Source organism: Pinus tabuliformis, chromosome 9 (genome assembly GCF_031772625.1).
Source record: "Pinus tabuliformis cultivar Carrire ecotype Pingquan chromosome 9, CPIR1, whole genome shotgun sequence".
Classification (NCBI taxonomy): domain Eukaryota; kingdom Viridiplantae; phylum Streptophyta; class Pinopsida; order Pinales; family Pinaceae; genus Pinus; species Pinus tabuliformis.
Window position 1 is genome coordinate 1,448,551,352 of NC_142307.1, and position 14,558 is coordinate 1,448,565,909.

At 39.6% G+C, this 14,558-nt stretch overlaps 6 non-coding genes across 6 annotated transcripts; 3 read left to right on the plus strand and 3 right to left on the minus strand.

The window, feature by feature from the left end:
- Nucleotides 1-562: 562 nt before the first annotated feature.
- Nucleotides 563-635, minus strand: TRNAF-GAA (transfer RNA phenylalanine (anticodon GAA)). Its single transcript has one exon. It is a non-coding gene; the product is annotated as a tRNA-Phe (tRNA).
- Nucleotides 636-2,012: 1,377 nt separating this feature from the next.
- Nucleotides 2,013-2,085, plus strand: TRNAT-UGU (transfer RNA threonine (anticodon UGU)). The gene has a single exon. It is a non-coding gene; the product is annotated as a tRNA-Thr (tRNA).
- A 1,207-nt stretch (nucleotides 2,086-3,292) lies between these two features.
- TRNAS-GGA (transfer RNA serine (anticodon GGA)) lies at nucleotides 3,293-3,379 on the minus strand. Its single transcript has one exon. It is a non-coding gene; the product is annotated as a tRNA-Ser (tRNA).
- Nucleotides 3,380-11,749: 8,370 nt separating this feature from the next.
- Nucleotides 11,750-11,823, plus strand: TRNAM-CAU (transfer RNA methionine (anticodon CAU)). The gene has a single exon. It is a non-coding gene; the product is annotated as a tRNA-Met (tRNA).
- A 129-nt stretch (nucleotides 11,824-11,952) lies between these two features.
- On the minus strand, nucleotides 11,953-12,023 carry TRNAG-GCC (transfer RNA glycine (anticodon GCC)). The gene has a single exon. It is a non-coding gene; the product is annotated as a tRNA-Gly (tRNA).
- Nucleotides 12,024-12,729: 706 nt separating this feature from the next.
- On the plus strand, nucleotides 12,730-12,817 carry TRNAS-UGA (transfer RNA serine (anticodon UGA)). The gene has a single exon. It is a non-coding gene; the product is annotated as a tRNA-Ser (tRNA).
- The last annotated feature ends 1,741 nt before the right edge of the window (nucleotides 12,818-14,558 follow it).

Consider the following 14,558-nt stretch of genomic DNA (forward strand, 5'->3'; position numbering starts at 1 on the left):
ACCAGAGGCTATTATAGATGCTATAACGAAACTTCGTGAAAGAAAAGATAGTTCGATGGATATATGAGGCCCGAACTCCAACAAGGAAAGAATAAAATATTTCACTATAAATCATAGGGATCATCATATTGGATCCAGTATTCATACTAGAAACTATGGTCAAAAGTTATTACATCAATCTTATGAACCTCAATTCGAATCTACTTTCGAGATACCCTCTGCAACGTTTGGATCTACTTCAACTCTGCAATTATAGATCTATCATTGGGATAATCTATCCCATTTCGATTCGGATGGAATAGGATGAATAGATTCCGACTAGTGCCGAATTATCAGTCCCACCGTCAAATCTTGACTTCTGAGTTCTCGATCCTACTTTTTTATATGTACAGAGTATCGTGATTCAATTGGAACGGACAGAGAGGGACAATATGAGCAAAGAAGAGGGAGAGAACAGATTGATCCATCTATCTATTTTGATCGGGGTGTCTCCGTATGTAGATATACATCTAGATAGAATAGATTTAGATAGATGGATATGGAGACATGGATATTTACATCTTGCCAGGAACCAGATTTGAACTGGTGGCACGAGGATTTTCAGTCCTCTGCTCTACCAACTGAGCTATCCCGGCTCTTCCCTGTGGATCATCCTGGTACAGGGTTTTAACTTGTGTCAACTAAAAAGAAGTAAAAAGGTATTTTTACTAGTTTTTAGAATGATCTTTATTATTTTCGATCTGGAAGTCACTAATATGATAAAAATGGACTGCAATTGAATAATTTCAAAATGATCTAATCTATGTAGATCATATATCACAAAATCAATTGATCATATGATCAGCTTATTAACAGATCAACTCAACTGGTCATAAGATGGATGAAAAGATTCATGTTCTAATTTCTTCTCTTCATGAAAAAAAAATAGCGAGGTAAAAGAATCGAGAAATTAGAATGGATTCGAACCAATGGAATTGGAGAAGATAGATCAGTCCGTTCGGGAACGAACCTGGGTGGGGATAGAGGGACTTGAACCCTCACGGTCTATAAAGCCAACGGATTTTCCTCCTACTGCAATTTGCATTGTTGTTTACATTGACATGTAGAATTGGACTCTATCTTTATCCTCGTCCAACCATTTATTCCAAAAAATAATTAAATTATTCATCTAGAGTAGATAAGTTCATAATTGGATTACTTAATGTCAAATCAGTACTTCAACTCGAATCTGGCATCTATCTTATGAATAAAATGCTTGGAACGAGTTCTGATCGCCAGTTTTGTCTGATGTTATATAACATCTCTCTCCATTTTTGAGGTGTAAATAGATCGTTCTATAACTACAGTAACTACAGTATTGGACCAAATGAGATTCATTCGTTAGAATAGCTTCCATTGAGTCTCTGCACCTATCCCCTTCCTATCTTAGGAGAAGAAACATTGTCTTCATGAACCGGATTTGGCTCAGGATTACCCATTCAAAATATCCCAGGGTTCCCTGGATTTGGAAGCTATCACTTGGTAGGTTTCCATACCAAGGCTCAATTCGATCAAGTCCGTAGCGTCTACCAATTCCGCCATATCCCCTTCTCGAAGAACAAGATCATACCTTGATCTAATCCTATTATGTAATATCCATCAGCATTATTCATTGGATATTTGCTCAATATTGGGTGGGAGAAATATCCTCCCCTACTCCCCTACTCCCCTTCTCTCCCCTTCTCTATCTCTACCCCAATCGAATATGACTGGGAATCATTATATTATTTATCCATTTGAAATGCAATGTTATTATCCTCCCCTAGTCGATTTGGAAGAGTGAGTAAAACGATCGATATCAATTGACCCTTACTTCTCCTTTCTTTCCCTTGAAAGAATCTACATTCAAACAATGTTCCGTTGTAATCGTAATCTGGATTGCGTCATTGAATCTGATTCGCGCTATAATCGTTAGGATTCCAAAGGAATCTATGGATCTCACCCCAATGAAATGGGGAGTGATATTCCATCGAGCCTGCTTAGCTCAGAGGTTAGAGCATCGCACTTGTAATGCGATGGTCATCGGTTCGATCCCGATAGCTGGCTCTTTTCCGTTCCGTTCCGTTCCTCTCATTTCCATAATCCACAAAGTTTTGTTAGGATCAAGATGGAATGGAGAATACTCTTACGATCGTTCGTCGGGTCCGTCATGCCATGATCATTTACTCCCAACTAGGAACGGGATGAATGAAATGATTGGAGCTATTAGGATCAATAACAAATTGGAGAAAGATCTTCGTTTTCCATATAAAAGAATTCCAGTAGTACTCATACGGGTTATACTATTCTTTCTTCTTTCTAGCACTATTTGTTAATTGAATAAGGAGTTTCTATGTCCCGTTATCGGGGACCTCGTTTAAAAATAATACGTCGTCTGAAAACTTTACCAGGTCTCACTAGTAAAAGACCCAAAAACAGAAAGGATTCTATGAACCGGTCTTCTTCCAGGAAAATATCTCAATATCGTATCCGGCTAGAAGAAAAACAGAAATTGCGTTTTCATTACGGACTAACAGAGCGACAATTGCTGAAATATGTTCGTATTGCTAGAAGAGCCAAAGGCTCAACGGGTCAGGTCCTATTGCAATTACTTGAAATGCGTTTGGATAATATTCTTTTTCGATTGGGTATGGCTCCCACCATTCCCGGAGCTAGACAATTAGTGAATCATGGACATATCCGGGTCAATGACCATATGGTAGATATACCAAGTTACCCTTGCAAACCTCAAGATGTGATTACTATAAGAGATCAACAAAGATTGAGAGCTATCATTAAGAAGAATATAGATCTGTTCCAGAGGGATAAATTGCCAAATCATTTGACTTTTCATTCCTTACAATATAAAGGATTCATCAATCAAATAATAGATAGTAAATGGATCAATTTGAAGATTAATGAATTGCTGGTCGTAGAGTATTATTCCCGTCAAGCTTGAATCGAGAATGAAATGAAAGAGAGGGGTGGGTTGGTTGCTGGGCATCTGGAAATTATGTTCTTCTCCCTTCTTTTTCCCTTCCCCGAAGGAGACATTTTATAATCCTTACGTACGTTACTTGTTATCCGCGATACTTTTTTTTTATTGCTTCTTAAAATAGTCTTTACTTTTCCCATACCACGAACCGATGTTCGTTCTATTTTCTCTATTACAAATAGAGGTAGATTGATCCTGGAATTAGGAAATAGTCCTATTGGGATTCAATAGATTGGAAAAACAATGGATGAGAAGAAAATAGATAGTAGGGCGAAGATACGGAAAGAGAGGGATTCGAACCCTCGGTAAGCAGAAGCCTACATAGCAGTTCCAATGCTACGCCTTGAACCGCTCGGCCATCTTTCCTATGAGATCTCTTGGTTCTAATTAATAAAATGAGTCAATAGCAACTTCCTTACGAAACGAATTCTTTTTGTTCGGGTACGAACAGTTCAATCTTTCGGAAATAAATAGATAATAAATAAGGTAATGATTCAATCCCCCCCCCGGAAAGACGAAAGGACATTTTTTACAACTTCCTCTTATTTTAGGAAATCCTCAATCATCCCGGTTAATCCGACGTATTCGGATCGCCTAATCAAGAATTTAAGACAGATTAACTGATCCATTCCATATTATGATAATATATAGATCTGTAGTGATCATCTTATCAATTGTATAAGAACTAATTCTTTGGCAATGATCCTGTGTCATGATGACTATATTTTCCCGATATTCTTTTATCTATATGGATAAAGCACACAATTGCTGGGTAGGCATTTCATCCTCATTATGCAATGCTCGATCGTTTAACTCTTTCTTTGTTCGGATCATAATCGAACTGGACTTCCCGAGTTTACCCAATCTATTATTCTTTCAATACGAGCCTTTTTCCATTATTATTCATGTTACTAATGAACAATTATTCAATTTATTCCCTATCTATTCTAATTTTAAAGAATAGATTGGAATAGATTGGAATAGATTGGAATAGATAGAATGAGAACATATTTACGATTGTAAGGAAATCCATTTTATGGTATTGTGCACCAGAAAAAAATTTCGTTCATGGAATCATTTGCGTAAGGGAATGAAGGAAATTATCAAATCTGTAATTGACTATGCCTAGATCTCAGAGAAATGACAATTTTATTGATAAGACCTTCACAATTGTAGCAGATATATTATTGCGAATAATCCCGATGGCTCCGGGGGAGAAAGAAGCATTTACCTATTACAGAGATGGTGTGATTTGATATTTTTTCCGTTCTTCTTTTTTGGGGAAAGAAAAGGTAAGGTATTCGGGAATAAAAATTGGGTAAAATAAAACTTACGCTCAGTGAAGGTGAGTTCTGGAGATAGAACAATTCCTTCTGTCGTGTATCCCCGGTCAATGCACCTTTAGATGCTTTCATCTCCTGAGGATTTTAGTACCGAGCGAAAGGTTACACCTATGCAATAGGCCTTGCTTGTATAGTTGAACCTATTTGATAGGCGCGCATGAGGGGAGAAAGCACTACGTATGGAAATCGACAACACAAAAGCTTCGTTATAGCCCATATGCATTACCCTTTTCTGAAGGGTAGTGAGAATGGTTGGGACAACAAACATCCATCTCGTTTGTACTTCGGATACCCTTATAATGGAACCATCGGAGATTGTTGAAGTGATTAATCCCCGGAGAATACAGGGCGTTAAGAACAAAGAAATTGTTAGAGGTTCCATTCCTAGTAGTAAGATCCTTGGTATTTGGAAAAGAATCTTTGCAAGAAGGATGGCTAGAGATTCATTGGAAATACACTAGCCCCTGTTAATTCATAATATTGGGTCAGAATCTTTTTTTTTTTTTTTTTCAATTCCACGGATTACTCCCCATATTACCTACTGTAAAGAAAGGAGGAGCCGTATGAGGTGGGAATCTCATGTACGGTTTTGAAGCGGAGATCATTTCAATGGAATGAACGACCGTAACGAATGTCAGCTCAATCGGAAGGGGAATATGCGGAAGCTTTACAAAATTATTATGAAGCTATGCGACTGGAAACTGATCCTTATGATCGAAGTTATATACTATATAATATAGGTCTTGTGCATACAAGTAATGGGGAACATACGAAGGCTTTGGAATATTATTTCCAAGCATTAGAACGGAACCCATCCTTACCACAAGCTCTTAATAATACGGCCTTGATCTGTCATTACGTGCGACTATCTGTACCATAGAATAACTTAGTTAATAACTGAGTAAGGACAAAAGAAAAGGCTTTCTACATATGCACCGTCCCAAGTAACGGTATTTTATCAGCTGTAGCGAAAAAAACTCTCATAGGAGCCCGAATATGAATAGATAGAGCCTAAATATTCCATGGATAATAAATTCAATTGATGATGGAAGCACCATAAAGATCAATTATTGAAAGAAGGTTCGGGCTGATACGATCAAATCTGCTCATTGACAAGAATCAGGAATCAACTTATGTAATAGAGTTGATCTACTAAGCTATTGAGCAGCGGTGTAGCATCAGATCCTAAAGATGTGAAGTACTCCAGCCAGAGAGTACTCTCCAAAAATTCTATACGGAACTGAGATAGTTACCTTGCAAAAAGACTTTGATTTGGACAATCAATCTGAAGTATAGAAAGAGATATACTTCATCTTTTTGAGGGTAGGAGAAAAGATAGAACCTGATCATTGAATTGATTGGAAGTTAAATCAGAAACTCATGTCATTGACTTTTTTTGGTCCTTTGGTTAATATGAACTCCCAATGAATCATCTCCAATTCTTTGGAAATTTTGGTAGAGGACTAAAGAATAGTGGATTGAGCCGTATGAGGTAGGAAACTCTCAAGTACGGTTCTGAGGGAAGAAAACTTTTCCAAGTTTACCTATCCCGACCGAGGAGAACAGGCCATTCGACAGGGAGATCCTGAAACTGCGGAGGCTTGGTTCGATCAAGCTGCTGAGTATTGGGAACAAGCTATAGCACTTGCTCCGGGCAATTACATCGAAGCACAAAATTGGTTAAAGATTACAGGACGCTTTGGAGAATGAGAGTTTCTATTATTGGGAAATCGTTTTCATTATTGAATATCTGACTCGAAATCAATGGGATTTTTCCAGAATATTCCCAAAAATTAGATTCTATTTCGTCGACATCTTATAGGAATATATTTACAATATAAAAAGAATACCTTTTCTGATTCTGGATTGTTGACGGATCTTCTTAATAGGGGTAAAATCCATCTGGCTGGATATTTTTTTCATTAATGATCCATGAATAACGATTTATAATGGATGGCCTTTTATATGGGACATACGGAGGAGTATCAATAGATGGATAAATAAATATATATATATATCCATATATACAGATATATTTATTTATCCATCTAGAAACGGTGTAGTGTAATAATCACCGTTGCTTTTTTAAAATTACAAAAAAAAGGCTTTTTCATGCAAAAAAGCCCGCGGTCCATTGAGCACCTCAAAAGATATGTCATAATAGAATTGAACACCTGCCTCAGATTGACTCCCGTATCATAGTCGCTCCAGTCATAAACTAGAAAATAAAGGGAGAAACGAGTTGAGATATATCTCTCGTAAGTTCACTAATTGCTATTGGCAGGTTTCTTATTATTTAAGTCCCGTCCGAAAAGAGGAGAATTCAATGACCATTCGTTCACCGGAACCAGAAGTAAAGAAAGTAAAGGTCGTAGTGGATAGAGATACTGTAAAAACATCTTTTGAAAAATGGGCCAAACCTGGTCATTTCTCAAGGACGCTAGCTAAAGGTCCTGATACTACCACTTGGATCTGGAACTTACATGCTGATGCTCACGATTTTGATAGCCATACTAATAATTTGGAAGATATTTCTCGCAAAATATTTAGCGCTCATTTTGGTCAACTAGCCATCATCTTTATTTGGCTAAGTGGGATGTACTATCACGGCGCTCGTTTCTCCAATTATGAAGCATGGCTGGCTGATCCCACTCACATCAAACCCAGTGCCCAAATAGTTTGGCCAATAGTAGGCCAAGAAATATTGAATGGGGATGTAGGTGGAGGTTTTCGAGGGATACAAATAACCTCTGGGTTCTTCCAGATTTGGCGAGCATCTGGAATAACCAGTGAATTACAACTTTACTGCACTGCAATTGGTGCATTGATCTTTGCAGCGTTAATGCTTTTTGCTGGTTGGTTCCATTATCACAAAGCTGCCCCAAAATTGGCTTGGTTCCAGGAAGTAGAATCCATGTTGAACCATCATTTAGCAGGGTTACTAGGACTTGGATCTCTATCTTGGGCAGGACACCAAATACATGTCTCTCTACCCATTAACCAACTTCTAGACGCTGGAGTGGATCCTAAAGAGATACCACTTCCTCATGAATTTATTTTCAATCGCGATCTTTTGGCTCAACTTTATCCCAGTTTTGCTAAGGGAGTGACCCCATTTTTAACCCTGAATTGGTCGGAATATTCAGACTTTTTGACTTTTCGTGGAGGATTAAATCCAGTAACGGGGGGTCTGTGGTTGACCGATACTGCGCATCATCATTTGGCTATTGCAGTTCTTTTCCTGATAGCCGGTCATATGTATAAGACCAATTGGCGCATTGGCCATAATCTCAAGGACCTTTTAGAAGCTCATAAAGGTCCATTTACGGGGGAGGGCCATAAAGGTCTTTACGAGATCTTAACTACCTCGTGGCATGCTCAGCTAGCTGTTAACCTAGCTATGTTAGGATCTTTAACTATTGTTGTAGCTCACCACATGTATTCGATGCCTCCCTACCCATACCTAGCTACTGATTATGGTACCCAACTCTCTCTGTTCACACATCATATGTGGATTGGTGGGTTTATCATAGTTGGCGCTGCTGCACATGCAGCGATTTTTATGGTAAGAGACTATGACCCGACTACTCAATACAACAATTTATTAGATCGCGTTCTTAGACATCGTGATGCAATTGTATCACACCTCAACTGGGTATGTATATTCTTAGGTTTCCATAGTTTTGGTCTGTATATTCATAATGATACTATGAGCGCTCTAGGACGTCCTCAAGATATGTTCTCAGATACTGCTATACAATTACAACCTATCTTTGCGCAATGGATACAAAACACTCATGCTTCAGCACCTGGTTCAACAGCTCCTGGTGCAACAGCGAGTACCAGCTTAACCTGGGGAGGTGGTGATTTGGTGACAGTAGGTTCCAAAGTGGCTTTGTTACCAATTCCATTAGGAACCGCGGATTTTTTGGTACATCACATTCATGCATTTACTATCCATGTGACTGTTTTAATCCTACTTAAAGGTGTTCTATTTGCCCGTAGCTCCCGTTTAATACCTGATAAAGCGAATCTGGGTTTTCGCTTTCCTTGTGATGGACCTGGTAGAGGAGGAACATGTCAAGTATCTGCCTGGGATCATGTCTTCCTTGGTTTATTCTGGATGTACAATGCAATTTCGGTAGTAATATTCCATTTCAGCTGGAAAATGCAGTCCGATGTTTGGGGTAATATAAGTGATCAGGGAGTGGTAACTCATATTACGGGAGGAAACTTTGCACAAAGTTCCATTACGATTAACGGGTGGCTCCGTGACTTTCTATGGGCACAAGCCTCTCAAGTGATCCAATCTTATGGTTCTTCATTATCTGCATATGGTCTTTTATTTTTAGGTGCTCATTTTGTTTGGGCCTTCAGTTTAATGTTCTTATTCAGCGGCCGTGGGTATTGGCAAGAACTCATTGAATCTATTGTTTGGGCCCATAACAAATTGAAGGTTGCTCCTGCTATCCAGCCCAGAGCCTTGAGCATTGTACAGGGACGTGCTGTAGGAGTAGCTCATTACCTTCTGGGTGGAATCGTCACAACATGGGCGTTCTTCCTGGCAAGAATTATTGCAATAGGATAAAGGCTAGGAGGATTTGAAAAGTATATGGCATCAAGATTTCCAAAGTTCAGCCAAGGCTTGGCTCAGGACCCAACTACTCGTCGTATTTGGTTCGGTATTGCGACCGCACATGACTTTGAGAGTCATGATGATATTACCGAAGAACGCCTTTATCATAAAATTTTTGCTTCCCACTTTGGTCAGTTGGCAATAATCTTTCTGTGGACCTCTGGTAATTTGTTCCATGTGGCTTGGCAAGGCAATTTTGAAGCATGGGTACGCGATCCCTTACATGTAAGACCCATTGCTCATGCAATTTGGGATCCTCATTTTGGTCAACCAGCTATAGAAGCCTTTACCCGAGGAGGTGCTCCCGGTCCGGTCAATATTGCTTATTCCGGTGTTTATCAGTGGTGGTATACCATTGGCTTACGCACTAACGAAGATCTTTATGCTGGAGCTCTTTTCTTGCTATTTCTTTCTGTCATCTTTTTAATAGCGGGTAGGTTACATCTACAACCTAAATGGAGACCAAGTGTTTCATGGTTCAAAAATGCCGAATCCCGTCTCAATCATCATTTGTCAGGACTCTTCGGAGTCAGTTCTCTAGCTTGGACAGGGCATTTAGTTCATGTCGCTATTCCTGAATCAAGGGGAGTGCACGTCAGATGGGATAATTTTTTGGATGTATTACCGCATCCCGAAGGTTTAGAACCGCTTTTCACAGGTCAGTGGAATCTCTATGCTCAAAATCCTGATTCTAGTAGTCACTTATTCGGTACCTCCCAAGGGGCGGGAACTGCTATTCTAACTTTTCTCGGAGGATTCCATCCACAAACTCAAAGTTTATGGCTGACTGATATGGCTCATCATCATTTAGCTATTGCACTTGTTTTTTCAATTGCTGGTCATATGTATAGAACCAACTTTGGGATTGGTCACAGTATGGAAGATATTTTGGAGGCACATGTTCCTCCAGGAGGCCTATTAGGACGCGGACATAAGGGTCTTTATAACACAATCAATAATTCTCTTCATTTTCAATTGGGTCTTGCTTTAGCTTCTTTGGGGGTTATAACTTCCTTGGTAGCTCAACACATGTATTCTTTACCCCCTTATGCATTCATAGCACAAGACTTCACCACCCAAGCTGCATTATATACTCATCATCAATACATTGCCGGGTTCATTATGACAGGAGCCTTTGCTCATGGAGCTATATTCCTCATTAGGGATTATAATCCGGAACAGAATAAGGATAATGTATTGGCGAGAATGTTGGAGCAGAAAGAAGCTATAATATCTCATCTTAGTTGGGTTAGTTTATTACTAGGTTTCCATACCTTGGGACTTTATGTCCATAATGATGTTATGCTTGCTTTCGGTACTCCAGAAAAACAAATCTTGATCGAGCCCATATTTGCTCAGTGGATACAATCTGCTCATGGTAAGACGTTATATGGTTTCGATATACTCCTATCTTCAACAAGTGGTCCATCATTCGATGCAGGTAAGAGCATATGGTTACCCGGTTGGTTAAATGCTATTAATGATAATAATAATTCATTGTTCTCAACAATTGGTCCTGGAGACTTTTTGGTTCATCATGCTATTGCTCTAGGTTTGCATACAACTACATTGATCCTAGTTAAAGGTGCTTTGGATGCGCGTGGTTCCAGGTTAATGCCAGATAAAAAAGATTTTGGTTATAGTTTTCCTTGCGATGGTCCGGGACGGGGTGGTACTTGCGATATCTCGGCCTGGGATGCTTTTTATTTAGCAGTTTTCTGGATGTTGAATACTATTGGATGGGTTACTTTCTATTGGCATTGGAAGCATATAACATTATGGCAGGGTAATGTAGCACAATTTAATGAGTCTTCCACTTATTTAATGGGATGGTCAAGAGATTATCTATGGTTAAATTCTTCACAACTTATTAATGGATACAATCCTTTTGGTATGAACAGTTTATCTGTTTGGGCGTGGATGTTCTTATTCGGGCATCTTGTTTGGGCTACTGGATTTATGTTCCTTATTTCCTGGCGTGGATATTGGCAGGAACTGATCGAAACTCTTGCATGGGCCCATGAACGCACGCCTTTAGCTAATTTAGTTCGATGGAGAGACAAGCCAGTAGCCCTTTCCATTGTTCAAGCACGATTAGTTGGATTAGCTCACTTTTCCGTAGGTTATATATTCACTTATGCAGCTTTTTTAATTGCCTCTACATCAGGTAAATTTGGTTAATTCTTCTTCATCAATTTCTCTGTGGGGTATTGTCATTGATACAATGACAATACCCCACAGAGAAAAAGTAATCAACATAATATTACTCCATCTAAAATCTGATCTATATTTTGATTCCTGGTAGGTAATAGTACCAACTGAACTATTATGGCGAGAAAGAGTCTCATTCAGAGAGAGAAGAAGAGACAAGCACTGGAACGGAAATATCATTTAATTCGTCAATCTTTGGAGGAAAAAAGCAAAGTGTCATCATTGGATGACAAATGGGAAATTCATAGAAAATTGCAATCTTCACCACGTAATAGTGCACCTACACGTCTCCATCGACGTTGTTCTTCGACTGGAAGACCTAGAGCCAACTATCGAGACTTTGGATTGTCCGGACACATACTCCGTGAGATGGCCCACGCATGTTTATTGCCCGGGATAAAAAAATCGAGTTGGTAGGAAAAGAAAAAAGTAATTGAAGTTTCTTGTGATAATGGGATATAGTACCCCTATCCCTATATAGGGATAGGGGTACTATATCCCATTATTGTTTTGTGTACCCATTCTGATTATGATATAAATCAATGGTGCGGAGTAGAGTAGTCTGGTAGCTCGCAAGGCTCATAACCTTGAGGTCACGGGTTCAAATCCTGTCTCCGCCAGACCAGAACATACGAAGTATTTTGGTCCGGAAAGGATTGCTCTCTCACTTATAAATTTATAATTGAATTATAAGTGAGGAAAAGAAACGATCAATACATGAACTATTCTTTTTCATATTCCATGTGAAGGGCGGGTAGCGGGGATCGAACCCGCATCTTCTCCTTGGCAAAGAGAAATTTTACCATTCAACCATACCCGCATTTCAATTATATGAATATCTATATATTCATATAATTGAAATGGAAAATACATATATGTTCAATCCCATTCGTAAGTAGATACCATTTTTGAATGGTCCAATTATTAATTCAATTACGGATATGGAAAACCCCTCCTCCTTGGGCCTGAAGTAAAAGGCCCTTCAGAAAAGCTATAAAGCCCTCCGGGAGGAGGGGGAGGGAGTGTGAACCTAAAACATCTAGAACATATCTAAGATATGAAAGAATTAAGGATACCTACAAAAAGGACTGATCCGATCCATAATGATACACCCGAAAATACAACATTTTTGCTACTTGACCAACCATCGGGAGAGGCAAGTGCAACAGGTACACCAATCACTAGTAAAAATGAAATAGCAATTAATGCAAACACAGCCGATTGGAAAGCAATAGTCATGGTTGTGATCTTACAAGCTCCCAACAGATTGAATAGACTATACCATCCGATCCCCAATTTTCAATTCTGATCAAATGCACTATGGAAAGGATTTGACCATAAATTGATCGAGCTTTCAAACTTTTTCAATTTGATATTTGAGTGTGAGAGGAGAGGGAAATTCGTTTCTTTTTTTTCCATTCCAGATGATGAAAAATCATCATATGTCACAGGTATAGTTGGTATCGACCCGACTTTATGCTTATAGTTAGGGATTATACGAAGGGGTAGAATAGAAGTTGTCCCCGGGAGAGATGGCCGAGTGGTTAATGGCTCCGGTCTTGAAAACCGGTATAGATAAAAAAACTATCGAGGGTTCGAATCCCTCTCTCTCCTTTTGTTTTTCAACAATTGCATTTACCGGTCCAATAAAAAAAAAAAAGAGAATAGCTCGGCTGTATATAGCCGAGCTACAAGGATCCAGTTGGAAAAAGAGTATTTGAAAAGACTCCTATCCCGCCGATATGGGAGATAGATGTAATGAAATTGAATCGATTTTTCTTCCATCTGGTTTGATCTATTGTTTCAGTTAAGAGGAGTCATGGAAAGGACAGGTTCGAAATCACGATCAATCCCTTTCTCAAATCCTGCTGCAGCTGCACGAGCCCTTCCCGCATGCCACAAATGACCTACGAAGAAGAAAAATCCTAGAACGAAATGGGAGGTGGATAACCAACTTCGGGGAGAGACATAATTCACCGCATTGATTTCGGTAGCTACACCACCCACAGAATTTAAAGAACCTAAAGGAGCATGAGTCATATATTCTGCTGAACGTCGTTCCTGCCAAGGCTGTATGTCTTTTCTCAACTTGCTCAGATCCAAACCATTAGGGCCCCTTAGGGGTTCCAACCAAGGAGCACGGAGATCCCAAAAACGCATCGTTTCCCCTCCAAAGATAATTTCTCCAGTCGGAGAACGCATAAGGTATTTACCTAAACCAGTAGGTCCTTGGGCAGACCCCACACTAGCTCCAAGACGTTGGTCTCTAACTAAAAAAGTAAACGCTTGAGCTTGAGAGGCTTCTGGGCCGGTGGGCCCATAAAATTCACTGGGATAAACGGTATTGTTGAACCAAACAAAACAACAAGCAATAAAACCAAAGAGGGATAGAGCCGCTAAACTATAGGACAAATAAGCTTCTCCGGACCATACGAATGCACGGCGAGCCCATGCAAAAGGTTTGGTTAAGATATGCCAGATACCACCGAAGATACAAATGGAACCTAACCATACATGTCCTCCAATTACATCTTCTAGATTGTCCACGCTAACGATCCATCCTTCTCCTCCGAAAGGAGATTTCAGTAAATAACCAAATATAGCACTTGGGTTAAGTGTCGGGTTCGTAATTTTTCTTACATCTCCACCGCCGGGAGCCCAAGTATCATATACACCTCCAAAATACAAAGCTTTTAGCACTGGAAGAAAAGCACCAACACCTAGCAAGATTAGGTGAATACCCAAAATTGTGGTCATTTTGTTTCTATCTTTCCATACATAGCCAAAGAATGGAAAAGATTCTTCTAAAGTTTCGGGTCCTATGAGTGCATGATAAATACCACCAAAACCTAAAACCGCAGAAGAAATTAAGTGAAGTACCCCAGATACAAAATATGGAAAAGTGTCCACGATTTCCCCACCAGGACCGACTCCCCATCCTAGAGTAGCTAGATGGGGAAGCAGAATCAATCCTTGTTCATACATAGGTTTTTCCGGTACGAAATGAGCCACTTCGAATAGGTTCATTGCTCCGGCCCAGAATACAATTAATCCGGCATGAGCCACGTGAGCCCCAAGCAATTTACCCGACAAATTGATAAGTCGGGCATTACCGGCCCACCAAGCGAAACCAGTGGTTTCTTGATCACGACCAGCTAAAGCTATAGTTCCATTAAAGAGCGTTTCCACGGGGTAGGACCTCCTCAGGGAATATAAGGTTTTCATGAGGCTGATCTTGAGCCGCCATCCAAGCACGAATACCTTCGTTCAGGAGAATATTTTTTGTGTAGAAAGTCTCAGATTCAGGATCTTCTGCTGCACGGATCTCCTGGGAAACAAAATCATAGGCACGTAA